Source organism: Lates calcarifer, linkage group LG11, assembly GCF_001640805.2.
Source record: "Lates calcarifer isolate ASB-BC8 linkage group LG11, TLL_Latcal_v3, whole genome shotgun sequence".
Classification (NCBI taxonomy): Eukaryota; Metazoa; Chordata; class Actinopteri; family Centropomidae; genus Lates; species Lates calcarifer.
In genome coordinates this window covers 9704547-9719442 of record NC_066843.1, presented here as the reverse complement: position 1 = coordinate 9719442, position 14896 = coordinate 9704547, and positions in this window count along the sequence as shown.

Sequence of the window (14896 nt, the reverse complement as noted above, 5' to 3'; positions counted from 1 at the left end):
TCATATCTCTGCTGGAACACAAGTTCATGCATACAGCTGCAACACTGCTAGAGGAGGTAAAAGAACCTAAACGCTCCCCTATGATATTCATTCATAAAAAATGAATGTTAAATATAACAAGATTGGGGCTTTGAATGAAGTGCTAACGTCACCATGCTAACATTCTAAAGATCCACTAAACTTTGCTTCTGATGAGTAAATGTGAAAGAGTTGCTAGTACTAATCCCACTCCTAAGCCCTGTGCAGCTTTTAGACATTGAGATCATTGTTTTGATATCCCAGTATGTACAGTGTGGTCAAGTGCCAACAGCTCCACCCTGAGAGAGAGATTAAAGGTTTTGTATAGTACAAACAAACTGGGCTAAAAATGTTGCATTCAATCCTTTGTGCCACTAAGTATTGTAGTTGTAAGACAACTTTCTCTCTCTCTGCAACATGTGATCATTTTAGTATTAGTACAAAATTGTTTTTTCATGTCATACTAATATCAAATGTAATGCCAAATGTAACCTTTTTTAATAATAACTTTCTTTTTTGAGTTCTGTATGTCTCTTGTATGTCTCAGTATATTTTAAAGGTAGCGTCATGAGATTTAAGGCCCAATTAAGATAACAGACACGGGGTTATAAAAAAGACACTATGCAATTGATTTGATTACCCCTGGCTTAGTTGGAAAAATCTTGAGGGGATGGCTGAAGTGTGTAGGCTATAACAACCGGAGTGGTCTTGTTGTCATAAGGCAGTATTTATTTCTGTTTTTAATTAAGGAAAATGATTCCCATCTGTTAAAAGGTTATTGTTGTGCTCGTTATAAAAGGTTTCAGGAGAACAGTTGATTAATTGAGCATGTCTTCAGCGCTGCACTTGAGCTGGAGCTGACCAACCAATTATCATAATCCAAGGCTGTTTATTTTTTCTCCGCTGCCAGTCATGACGCGTCGGCTGAGCCAGTGGTTTAACACCAGCAAGGCCTGGTAGAGGAGATGCTCGGTAGCCAGCGAGGTGGAGGGAGGCAGCAGGACAAGGCCTGTTCAGTCTGTCAGTCATCTAAAACGCTGTAATGACTGAAAGTTGATCTGTCTGGGTTGGCTGAGCTAGCTATACATTACAGACAGGGATGAGGAAAACACTGACACATTCAGATCACATTAGTTCTAAGCTGATTTACTGTATGGGCAATGATTATGATTTGTGTTTCTCATTTTAAGATTCATTTTGTGGTCCTTCAATATCCTGAGGCCACACAGTGAGATGACTCCACTAGAAGTAGGATTAACGAGTGCTACTTTCACTTTTTTTTTTCTTTGCACTCCTTTAGAGGATTTTGTCCATTTTGTGATGAAGAGGAAAATTTGTGCTGCATTGACCCTTAGCTCTTGAAAACATTGGAAATGTTCAATTGGCTAAAATAGTAAGTTCTAGTACTTTTATTGGCCAAAAAGCAAAAAGCCAGGTTCAGGCTCAGCCACGCTCTTTATTATGAGCCACCGTGTTTAGATGACACATTTGCTGTCTCCCTTTCCAAACAAGTGAGCTTAGTCACATTTGGTGACCAGTGTTGCTGTGACATGTTGGCAAATGTCTAGCATAAATCAAAAATTGCCCACAATTGTTTTATTTTCCAACAAAATGAAGTATTTACCGTATGCCTTCTATTTTAATTTCTGGCAGGAGAGAGTAAATGTCAGAGTTAATAAGAGGTTATCGGGAAGGAAAAAGTAATTAAACTCCCTCCCCTCAGAATGAGTCCTTTTACAGTACATGCTGCCAGATATTTCTCCCTTTTCCTCTGTCTAGACACGCAGGGCAGGACCGCAGCTCACATACTGGACAAAAGAGCCATACAGGTCTCTCGAGAACTGTGAAGACCAATCCAAAATGGTAGACTTCTCTGACCTGAGTTATAGAAATTGAATGAAACTAGGGGAACCACCATGTTTACCACTAGCTGGTCAGTTTAGGGGTAAAAAGTGGTTTTAACTCGGTTTTTGTGAAGGGGTAACAGCAAGAGAAGCCACAGAAATTACTGACTTCAAGAGTTACAATATGCAATAGAGTGGCCCCATCACCCTAAACCTGCCCTAGTAGTCTGGTCATTTCTGGCTACTGCACAAGTAGCCAGTATGAGTTTAACAGTGCCCAGTTAGGAAATTAAATTTCCTCTCCCGCTCTACATGTTTGATAATAGCCTTTTCCAGAAACCTGCTCCCTCCTGACCTTTGCTTCCACCTGTTATAGTCATGGTCTGCCTCATGTCACTCACCTCATAACATCGACAACACCACTCCACCAGGCGTTAATTGCTACATTCACTACTCAGTGTCCTGGCTTATAATCCTGGACGGCTGGCAACATGCGTGCTCTAGCTTTAAACCAGTAGTACAACTGCTATCTCTGTGCTGAAGTTAACGACAGCAGATGGGAGCTTTTTCCCACCATGGTAACACCTATTTTCTATTGAAAAAAGAAAACAGATTGCAAGGTTAACTCGACAGAATCAGTTACTAATGCTTGTAAAGTTTTTCTAAAGAGAAAACACAATATATTGTTTGTTTCCTTCTGCTTGGGAATAATTTGGTGGTAAATTTGAGCTAAGTATGAATGCAACCATTGTGCCAATAACAGAAGAGGGCGTAAAATATTTCAGTATAGGCTCAATTTAGCAACAACACATGCCTAGCGGAATTATACTGTCATCATATAGTATTATTCTTTAAATACATTTGAAATATATTATTGTATTAAGCTTTGCTGAGGTCATATCAACAGTAATGCAAACTCGAACACAAAAAGTAATAAAGAAGGTGTAGTAATTTTACCAAAATATTTTTGACTCAGGTGTTTTAAGTTTTAAGTTAGATGAGTTGGCAGTTACACCTACTATCAGTGAAGCCACTGAGAATGAGACAAATTATTTTTACTTATTCTTTTAGATTAAAACCAACCTCTCATTCTTAAAATCGGTCCATCCTGAGTCCTGTGATTCATGTGTGATTTGTCGGTGCAACACAACCTTATTCCCACAAGTGTCTAATTACTGTTTGTTGTTCTCTTTAGGCTACCCTTGTACTTCAAACAATGTAGTGTCTTTATAGAAGAACAGTTAATTAAATAAAAAGTCAGACAGAAAATTAATTAAGATTATGTATGTTTTTTCAGTGTGACTTTTAGTGCCCAAACAGCAAAGCATCATGAGGTCAATCAGAACCTGTGTGCTGGAGACAAGGGATTCTGATGTTGCCAGGCGCCATGCATATTATTATCATTTCCAGGCACAGCTTCATGTTGTGGATGCTGAGTGTTGTAACTTTATGGCAAAAGTTCACTCAGGTCATAGGTTCATATTTTGCTATTGAAAAACACATGATTAATGTTAAATGTATGATTTTTTGTCAGTTGAGAATATTCTGTAATACAACAAAGGTGTTAGTGTTTTCTTATTTACAAGAACTAAAACAATGTAGAACTATAAATTGGATTCAGTTTAATGAAAGTCCAAACTTTTCAGACCTAGGACTAAATCCAGTCAAAGGTACTGTGGAGCATGGCAGAGCTTTGTGCTTTTGTCTTCCTGTGCTTGTGCTGATTTGTACAAGTTTATTACTGAAACAACAATCATAAAATACACAATGTTATGAGGTGTGTTAGTGTTACCAGTGTGTCAGTGGATGGATAGGGTGTTTGAGTAATGAGTGGAGAATGTTGTAAAACCTACACTACCAAGGCCAAAGCCAACCAAAGACGTGGTGCTAGAAGAATGGAAAGAGAGTGCAGACTGGGAACAGCCAGATCTTAGGTCTTCTGGGGAAGACTGTCCAGGTGCTCCCAGTCACACTGATACTCTGCTTACCAGGGACCTGCAAGATAACACAGACACAGACGAGGGGGGGAACACACACAGCAAACAATATTTGGTACTCGATAAATGCTCTGCATGATTTCTCTTTCTTTCACAAACAAGAAGTGTTGTCCCACCTTTTCCATAATCTGTTGTGCTCTGACAGCCATGGCTTTGACCTGCAGGCCAAGAGCACATGAGGTCGTGACCCCTGATATTCTCTTCTAACAGAAATGCTGCTGAAAGTATCATTAACTGTCAAATCACCCTAAACATCACTTGTCTGCAAGGACATCCCATGAAGATCTGGCAACATAAATGACAAAAATGTAGGTGGTTCATGTTAAAGTCTAACATTTTTGTAATTTAAATAACTGTATTCAGATACATTCATATATTCTCCTCAAAACCCCTTGTGTTTCTTTAGGGGAGATTATAATATTTTGAATAGTTGTACAGTACATCAGCAGTTTGGTGTTTTACAGTATATGATAAATACGAGCAGTTTCTGAGATATAATGTTACAAGTTAAAATATCTGTTAAAGTGCCACTTTCAGCAGCTCATAAATTGCATACACTGTACCCTCTCTGCCAACAGACTCACTATTTTTCTTATCATGTACAGTATCAGACTGTGAAAGTGGAGCAATAACATCCTTGAGCATGCCTTGCCAGGGCTGTTGCAGCTGTGGCGGCTGCTGTCTGTGGAGGAAATTAAAGTGAAATACATCTCCCTGCCTGGCTCTTGCACTTCACACACCCATAAAGCACTTCTCTCTGATTGTCATCTTTACAGCCTACACATCGTTTAAGGAGATTTTTCATGTGGCTGAATAAATCTAACCTTAAATATTTGAGATCTGCCTAGCAACACACAATCAAAATGCAGAAAGCTTTGCTGGCAGTAAAAGAATGGGGCTTGGTGTGTGTTCAGCAATCAGCAAACCACATTAATGCCAGAAAAAGTGAGTCAACAACTTGAGTTTATGCTGTTTACAGTGTATTTATTGGGCACTAAATGCAACTGCATTACTGTATAAACCAACCAGGCCTGAAAAGGTTTTATCATCAGCTTCTGAAAGTATATAATATTACATAAGAATCAGCAAAATTTTAAAAGAAGTCTGTTTCTGTCTGAAGCTCAGTTTGGTGAGGACTAGCCTGCACTTACACTGAAAGGACCTTTTCAACCATGACAGAATGAATCAGATGCATAATTTGGAGAAAGCTGCTGACAGAAAATCAGTTAGGAAAATATTTGGACACTCATACACTCCCCCAAACACATCACATGTTAAAAATACAGAAGGTCCTGCACATGCGTGTGAGAGTCAGGAGCCAGGGCGCCTGGGCCACCCTCTAGTCTCAGTCCATCCGCCCCACACGCTCTGTAAATATCCCATCATCCCCAGGTGGTGGAGAAACTAGTCAACGCCAGGAAACTGCCAGCATGACAGACACACATCTTACACTGTTGCCCCCCCCCCCCCCCCCCCACACACACACATACACATACACATACACATACACACACACACACAAGCACTACTGCAGACACTCACTCTCAGTCATCTGACCCCTCAGTTGGCGTGGACATGGGAGAATTAAGTGTCTGAAGTTTGGAAACTATGTGTTTTTTATTCAAATGAATCCCTATCACTTTAAGTTGGGTCAACACTTTCTATTACCTTAGTTATTGTTTGGGGCAAAGTCTCAAAGGAATCCTCTGCCTGTCCTTCGATGTTCTCGATGATTTTCTATAAAGTTTTTTGGATGAGAAAGAAGATAATAGGAAGAAAAAATGAACACACATAAACACAGATGAACGCCATAAATAATGATGTCACATTAACTCTGATGTCATGGAACAATGTGCCAGTTGGATGGAGGATGAGCGGTTGTCAAGACAAATCGAAGAACAGACAGACAGACACAAAGAGAGACAAGGGGAAACACAGATATTTCTCTATTCATTAGAAGGATGTCATTTTTGAACTCTAACATCATGTTGAACATTTAACCCTGGATTTCCATTCAAAAATTGGGTAGCGATATTAATTTTATATTCTTTAAGAGGAATTTTCATGATCATGCTTTCCTCAAAACTAAACATAAAAGTCAGTTTTATTTAGTTAAAATGAAACAAAAACACACAATATTTGATAATTAGAACTTAAATTTCTTTGGACTTACCACAGCTTGCAACTATGATGGGTGAATTTTCTGTTATATATTCAAGTTACTTTAAATGCATGCTATATTTACTTTGAAAATCCTTGGATTTTACAATATAATCATTAGAATATATATATTCTTTTCTGTCTTATGTGTGCTGACAGGGATACAATAAAAGGATTGAAGCCAGTGATACAAACATTTGCACATTTAGAGGAGAAGTCTGTTTTTTACTGATGCAGTGGGACTGTATACAGTAAGCCTGCCATGGTCCATAAATGTAAATCAGCATGACTTTTCTGAGAAAGAAATGGTCTGGTTATAGCGCAGGCCTCTGAGGATTAGACTTTACACTAGCAGCATCCTTCAAGATGAGGCAACAGATCAGTATTCCTCATTCGCTGCTGGTGGTCTGGTGCTCCACTGATATGAAATCCTGATATGAACTGAAAGAAATCTGGTTGTAAATCATTTGTTGATTGAGTCTTTTCTGTTGTTTGCATACCTACAGGGAGACGCCCCTGAAGCAATGCGTCACAGCCATGGTGCTTTAAAGGAAAACAAAAGTGTTCACAGTGGACCTGGGGCTGAAAATAATGAATCAGAAACCTGTTGTATGTGTATTTGTATAGTGGTCTCATATATTTGTAGCATTTCATGTCTCTATTGTCCCCTTCAAGCAATCTATAAAATTGCTACCATTTATGTAAACCACAGAACAATAGATTGCATATGTTTGCATATGTTGAGCTCATTCTCTTGTGAATTTAAAGGCCTAATGGCCTGAGTTGAAATCACTGAAGTATTTGGAATCTAAGATCTGATAGTTATAGTTGGTGACACAATCACTGGCAAGGCCTGAGCTCTTGAGTTACAGAAAACAATGTTTAAAATGTACAACTCAAATCTTTAATCACTGTAACCTTGTGCAAATGGACTGCAAACTTTTGAGATACACATCACGGAGATACTGAACAAATTCTCTGACCTGTGGATGAAATAGCCAGTTCAGCTATTAACAAAACAGGGCACATTTATGTGCTATTAGGACCATTTATTTTCAAAGAGATGGAAACAACAAGCTGATTAGACTGACATCGTACCGCCCTCATTTCAATCTACAGTGAGAGTCCTGTTTGTGTGTTGGGCCAAACTGAGAGGAAAATATTCTTGCTTTAGATTGGATAATAACATTGCAAATCTGATAAATTCAATCTTACTCATAGCCTATTAGATCTGGTGAATTTAACACTGAATAATGGTCATTTAGTTTTGACCAGCAGAGTGGAGTGCATTCAGAGGTTGTACATAGCAATTTAAAGGATGAGTCTGAATGTATTTTCCATTACATAGTCTGTATTTTGCAGATATGTTGCTATTTTGAATAAGAAAAGCTGCAGACGTCGTCTAATTTAAAACACTTTGACTGCAGCTATATGTCATTTTCGAGCTATGATCAATATTATATCTGCAAACTTACTGTTACAACATGTTAGAAATTCCATACAAATCTAACAAAACAGTGTGAGAGTGTGAGTGTAAATGTGTGTGTTTCTTGTGCGTCTGTGTGTATTTCTGAGTGTGTTGCTGTGTTCATAAGAATTCCTGAGGGATAATCCCATAATTAGAGCAGATAGCACAGGAAGTTTATTCAGGTGGGCTTTTTAAACAGGCCTGTCTACCTACTCTACTGTATGAGAGACAGCCAAGCACAAAAGACTTGAAATGAGAGACTGTTTAGGTGCTTTCCACTGATACAAGACTGTAAGATTACGTACAAGAATCCTATCAGAGGAAAATTGCTGACTGAAGTCTGGCTGTTTAAAAATGTTTAATGAGTATTTATGCATCATCCAAAACTACTGTCTGCATTTACCAATTCGATGACTGCTTCTGGAAAGCCATTGTTTGTATATCTAGGACATGCAAACATATACAAATGTCTGTTCAGCTAAGGTCCACAATACCCAGATATATCAAGTAAATTCCTTTATTAATAAGGAGCTATTGCTTTGCTACCTTTTTAGCATAACACACAAAAATGATACTCCAAGAGAAAAATATCTGGCTTGTGCTATATCTACAACAAAATCAAGGCAGCACTTTTGGACACCCAAAACAAACTCTCTCTGGGTCAGAGAAAGGAAGCAGATGGCCTTCCTTCACTCTCCATGTGGGATCATATACCCTCCATAAGCCCATTAACACCTACAATACAGTAGCCATGCCGCTGTGCTGCGCATTAATCCACCATTGCACATCTTTAATTTGGCCATCATTGTTGTCTTTCTTGTTGAACACAAACAAAGTCACATTGAGGCTGTGTGAAGCCATTAGCTGTAAATTGCCAAGAACAGTGTGAAAACCCAGTTGAAACCATGTGGTTTTAAACTGCCTCCTCCTCGCCATGTTTTTGGAATCACTTCCAGCTGCTCCACAGCCACTAATGGCACCTTGGGCCCACATTGCTGTTTTAACACTGGCCAAGTCTCAGCCCCCTCCTGCCTGCTAGAAGCTAAGGAGGTTTTCAACTACTGTTGAACAAATGATTTTAGCCCATATTACGAGCAATAAAAAAGACGTCCTGCTGAGTGTCCTGAATGTTATGTTCATGCACATGAACAGATCCTACAGTATGTTAACAGTAGTTTAAATAGTTTCTCTTCAAATTGGGCCACCTCTATAGGTTTAAGGAAATCCATGAAGATGCAAAAAAAATCCAGTGAAAGCCTCTGATAATACTTTTAAAATTAGTATAAATGTGCAATTCTTAGTTTTATACTCACAGTAACTCCTGTATACTTATAGCTACAGTTTGTTAAAGGACATCCCTCGGGCTTCTTTTTGCTATTCTCTTCATCTGTTCTGTTGCAGGTCTTGAAGTCTACTCCACCGAGGACGATATTATCATTGACAAATACGCAGTATAAAGAGAAACTGGACACAACCACCCAACAACACAGAACAACAACACACTGCAACAAAGAACAGCCTTTGTTCTGTTCCAGAAAAGTGTACAGCTGTGCATACAATCAATGCCAAAGTGTAGTGAAGATGTTCGGTCAGTTACAATGATCAGACAATGACTGTTTATCTGTGTGTCTCAAGTGTTCGGGGCAGTTAGCAACTGTAACAGGATTACACGTCTTGAACAATAAAGGGTTTTCATGAAGAGGGCTAGGCAGTTTGGAAACAGTCTGAAGAACAATTTAGATGAGTGTCATGGCAGGGAAATTTGTTTTCAGCCAGTGTTTATTTTTCCAGGGCCTCACTCAGTCTGTTTGCTGTTATCAGTGACATCATCTCAGAGAGAGGGCTTTCACTGATAACCTCTGACCACACACTGCTGTCAGTTATAGGAACAGCCAGGGTTTTACGAATAAGTGCGTGGGGGGTGGGGGGTTGGTGCCCTGTAACATACTCGAACATGTGGCACTCACACATGAGAAAACAAGACTGAGTGACCAGAAAAATACAAACACATACAATGTGATGAAATCCAGTGGGGTTTTTTGCTTTTTTCAAATCTCTTTGTAATACTGTATCCAAGATTAATTAACCCTTCCTTTCAGGTTGAGGTTTGTGTTGTGTTATATTGCATTATATATATATATATATTTTTAAATGCTTTTTCCTTTGTATAAATTAAATATTGAAAATCTCATTTTTAAGCTCAACCTGTGGGTACAAATGAGAGTAGCAAATAAGTTTTGCTGTTTTTGTTCTTCGAAGAGAAATATGAGGGAAAAAGGAAAGGAAAGGTATATGTTTATTACTATTACTACATTTTGTCTGGTATTTTATTTGTACACATATCCATGATCCCATAGAAATATAATCACAAGTTCAAAAAATTTCATTTGCTATACAAAACTTAAAATGGTATTTGCATTATAAATCATATATGTCAAATTTTCTGCACTGTTTCAGTTATCATGGTGGTGAAATCAGTGTGTATAAGTGCAAACTGGGGCTACAGAAATGCATTTGTGCCTACATGTATGTATGTATGTGTTAATGGCTGCTTATGAACCATGTTGGCTGGTCAGATGGCCAATTAGTGCTTGCACCTCTTTGCCCCGTCTGTAGAACAGGGGCAGGGCACATCTGGTGTCAATACATCTTAATAACTTATTGTAATTCTCCTTTTCCTGGGCTGAACATGCCGGGACAGAAGCCCATTTAAAAACTTGTCAAGCACCTCCAGTGTACCTGTTTGAATGGAGCCAGACCGCCATCACTAGACAAGTAAGGGTACTGCAGGAGAGTAAAAAGAACTTTTTTTTTTCTTTTTCTTTTTTTTAACAAGGCAATAAAGCTGAGACTAAGCTTGTTATAGTAGTTAAAATCAGATCTCTTGTGGAAAAAATTGATGTTTTATCAGTTCAAATTCCATGAAGTATTACATATAGGTACATCTGTGCTCTATGCACAACATATTTAATATAATGTGCATAACATTCAAAGATCCATGCATCCAAAACAATCATATGTCACTACCTCCTAAAAGTTTGTACTGACTGCAGCTTTATTTGTACTATTATGTTTAGCCACCCACAGCACTTGTTTAAGGTTAGGGAAATGTAGTATTGTGGTTTAATATTGACAAAATTTAACAGTGATATCAGACACAATGTGTTTATTTACATTTAACAAAAACCACCATCTTTCACTAACCGTAGCCAAGGTGCTTTTTTGCCTAAACCGAACCACAGATGGGACTGTGGATTGAAGTTCTGTCATGCACTTTGTGCTTCTGTCATCCAACCCAACCACTTCCTGATGACTCTGCTACCAAAGCTCCAATGAAAATCAAGTTTTTAACATTTAACATGTGCCCATTTGGTGTTTTTGTTTTTTTTTTTTAACATGACATACCATGAGAGAAATAAGCTGTCAGCACAATGGAACGTAAGCAGTAGTGGTGGACGAAGCATTATAAGTCCATATTTTCTCATTGAAAAAGTAAGTGCTTCTAGGCCCTTTCCAGAGTATGTTTACATACTTTAAAACATGTCTGGAACGGAACTTTATTCAAAATGTCGGAGCTTCATTAAAAAACAAACAAACAACGACAACAAGAAAACAAAATAAAATTGACTCTACATGTAATCCAACCAGTGCAATTTCTAGGAGACACAGTTGTTCAGTGTACATTATGCCTCAAGTAAAGCACTTCAAGTTGTTTTTATGTGTGTGATTTTCAACGGACTTACCTCACAGTTTCTAAGGTTAGGCATTATTTCTTCAGTTGGTTTGAAGCCAAGATAAAGGTGAGCATTAGGCTTTTTCAACCTGTAAGTGCAATTTGAGTTGCCACAGTTTGGCTCCAAGGCCTAATTTCCTACATTCTTCCTGTCCTGTTGTTCCTTATCTATTCTGTACCAAGAACACTACTACAAAGAATGCAAAATTCCCCAAGGTAATGATAATGCACATTCTTTGTATTTGTCTTCTGTGAGGTGTTTAATTGATACTTCAACAATGCCATTAAATTCTACTGGGCACACATCATTTGCTTGCAAAGATCATTATTTCCTCTGTAGAAAAGCTAAGAGAAATAACAATGGCTAAACATGTGGCCAATACTTTCACCAAGGTAAATTTTAACAGATGTTTGGGAAAAAAAAGCTGAATACTTTGTCAGTGAAAGCCTTTGGAATTTCAAGGTCCATGGAAAATTAAGATTAAAACATCAGATAAATAGAGCTTTCTGTGTAAGGACCTGTGTCTTATTCAATAGTTAGAAAACAACGGGTAATGCTGTAGGGAATGGATTGGAGGATACAGTCTTTAGGGAGCTTAGAGAGTAAATCTATCCACCATGCAATTTACTGATCAGGCTTTTGGCTGGCCAATATGTTATGAAACTAGACAAATGTCTTCTTCTGTCAAACATACTTATTTTAAGTAACCAAAACTATATAGTTTGTGTGTCTTAACTTGGCTGTCTTGGATGTGATGGAGCATAATGTATGAATTTTAACAGTCCTTGCAAAAACCAAATGTGCCATTTATAGTATCAAAGCAAAAACCAAATATTGACGTCAAAGATGCAAAAATTGGCGGATGCCAATGGTAACGCCTGGACAGAAATGAAAGTGGTTTACACATGAGCAAAAAAGACAAAAAAATAGACCTCAGTCGTTCTGTGACACTGCCTATTACTGGTTCCTGCCAAACCCTATAGGGCAGAGCACAGGGAGGAGTTCCCCAGAGTACAGATTACCTCATGCTGTCCCATGCTGTGACAGCAGGCGTGCCATCATCCCCTCGTCTTCCATCTTCCTCGCGGATGTGATGATTAGGGAACGTTGACGTCTCTGGGCTCACACAAGCATCCAGAATCACACTGGAGGCTGCTGGGTAAGTGAGATGCTGTGTCAATATATTGCTGGAAGTTTCCATGGCAAACACAGTGCAAATGCTATTACAGTAAGTGTTACTGTGTCCACATGAGTGTCAAATCCAGCGGCCTGAAATCACCCTGTGACTGCAATAAGGAGTGTTACGCAATAGTGTACTTAGTAAAGATATAGTGTAACCCTTTACATTCTGATCATGGGCAAAACAAAATACTCCGTGTCATTAGATAAGGATTAATTCATTCATAAATTTGCTTCTCAAACATTTTTTTTTTTTTTTTTTTTATTCAGGCCATTACTCTGTATATAGCCTGTCATAAATAGCTCTGTATTGGATTTGGACTAACAAGCTAAGGGCCACAGACCACAATCTGCCCAGAATACAGCTCAAGTTGCTGTTTCTGTGAGCTCAGCCAGTGCAGTAGATAATATGGCTGGCCGCTTTAAAACCACAAGGTTTAGCCATATTACAAAACTCTGCTGAAAACCCAGAGCTCCTTGTGGCCGACACAGAGGAAGTCAAGTTGGCTTTCCTGAGAGCCGACAAGAGCCACCGTCACGGCTTACTGACTTTCAGAGGTGGCTTTTATAGGAGACATAACAAGGTGACACAAAAGTTCAGAACCGGTGCTCTGACTCCCTGTCACCTCTGGACTTTCATGCCTGAGGCTGTTACACCCTCACCTTTAGGAGCAGAATTTAGCTGACATATTGGTTAACTATACTGGAGCACAGAGACCCTGAGGAGCTGCAGCGCTGACAGACTCGCAGAAAATAGAGGGAGGTATTCAGGGCTTCCTCCCTCAGAGAATAATCCCACCACCCTTACCATTAAGATACACATAAACACACTCACACACACACATACATGGACACACTCCCTGCAGCTGCTGAACATGTGCATTTCCATGCGGCTCAGCTACAGACGTGGAGACGGTGACACGTTCACACCTGTTAGCACCGGCAGCACTGGCCAACTCTGACTGACAACTTCCCTCTGGCCGTCGTCACCTCTCAATCGCAGGGAGCACTGTCCAAGCAAACAGTCCATCAGCGGCGCGTCGGAAGGCCCTGCCGTACAGCATTAGTATCAACAACTTTTCCACATCTATGCTGATTAGTAGACAAAGGCTCTGGAAAAACAAGAGAAAATGCCCTTTTCGTTTGTTAATAGAAGCTCTCTTACTGCAATATGAGCCACGGGTTGGGAATAACTGAGTGTGTGTACAACAGGACACATTATTTGCATATATATGTGTGTGCTGCTTGTGTGTAAGGTAAGCTGTATGGGTATGAACTGTTAGATGTATGTAGCGTGGACCAGTAAGTTAATAAAATGAGGCATACATTTGGTTCTATTACATCCTTTTTTTTTTTTTTTTTTTACTTTTTTTTATGGATATGTTAACTTGGAGTTAATTTTCTGGCTTAGAAACCTGCAACAGAATTCCCTTTTCTGTTCCTAACAGAGCCATATATCCTTTGTTTGTTTTCATATGTGTTGCAGAGATTTAAGAGACTGCAAGGTTTATTTAATGTTTCTGAGAGGAATGGGTCTTGTCAGTGATAAGAGATGGGGAGATAAATTATCTCTTATCATAGATCAGGATAATAAGGGGTGCAGAGAGGAGATGAATAGGCATGAAGAGGTATAAATCTCTGAAAGCTTCTCCGAACTCAGAGGAGAACATTCTGTTAAAATATGAAGATCTTGTGGTTCTTTATTAAAATGACAGATTATTCGAATATTAGAATATCATTTTTTCAACACCGGCCATGGTGGACATAAATCCTATGTAAGCATCTCTCCCTCCCTCTCTCTTTCTCTGTCTTCTCCCCGTGACAGGTGATTAAATAGCAGCTCTTGCTCTGCAGCGAGGGAGACGGCACGTTAAACGCTTCTCTGGCATGAACTCTGACCCCTCATTGTCTGCTTATCTGCACTAAAGACCTACAGATGGATGAGTCCAAAGGGGGCACGAAGGCTGTGTGGTAAAGTCATCATGCGGTGATGTAAACCAGGCGCACGCTGAAGCTTCTCCACAAGTTCAAAAGGAAATGAAATACTTATTTGATTTTTGTTTCCCTTTTTTTCCCCCATCAAAACAGCCTCCTTCCCTTCCATCCTGCCCATTACCAGATTTATTAATGTTATTTTTTAGATCATCTGTATAATGTATGTCAGAGATTTACATGGTTGACCAGATTTTGGTCCGGTGTCAAGGTCTGACAGAGTAAGCTTGTCTCATAGAGCGGCTGAGTCCTCACTTTGACCCAGAGGATTGAAAAGGATCTACTGATGTGTCTAAATGTCCTCATAATGATAAACTGTTCATCTCCTCTCTGTGGAATCTAAAACTTGTTTTCAAAGTAAGGGTGCACGATACTTTAAAGGCTGATGTGTTATCCATTTGATAATTACAACAGATTATATGGAACTTTACCTGGATAAAACTATCTAGTATGAATATTGTGTTTTCTTCAGCTTAAGCCAAACTATTTCTGTCGTCAGAGAAA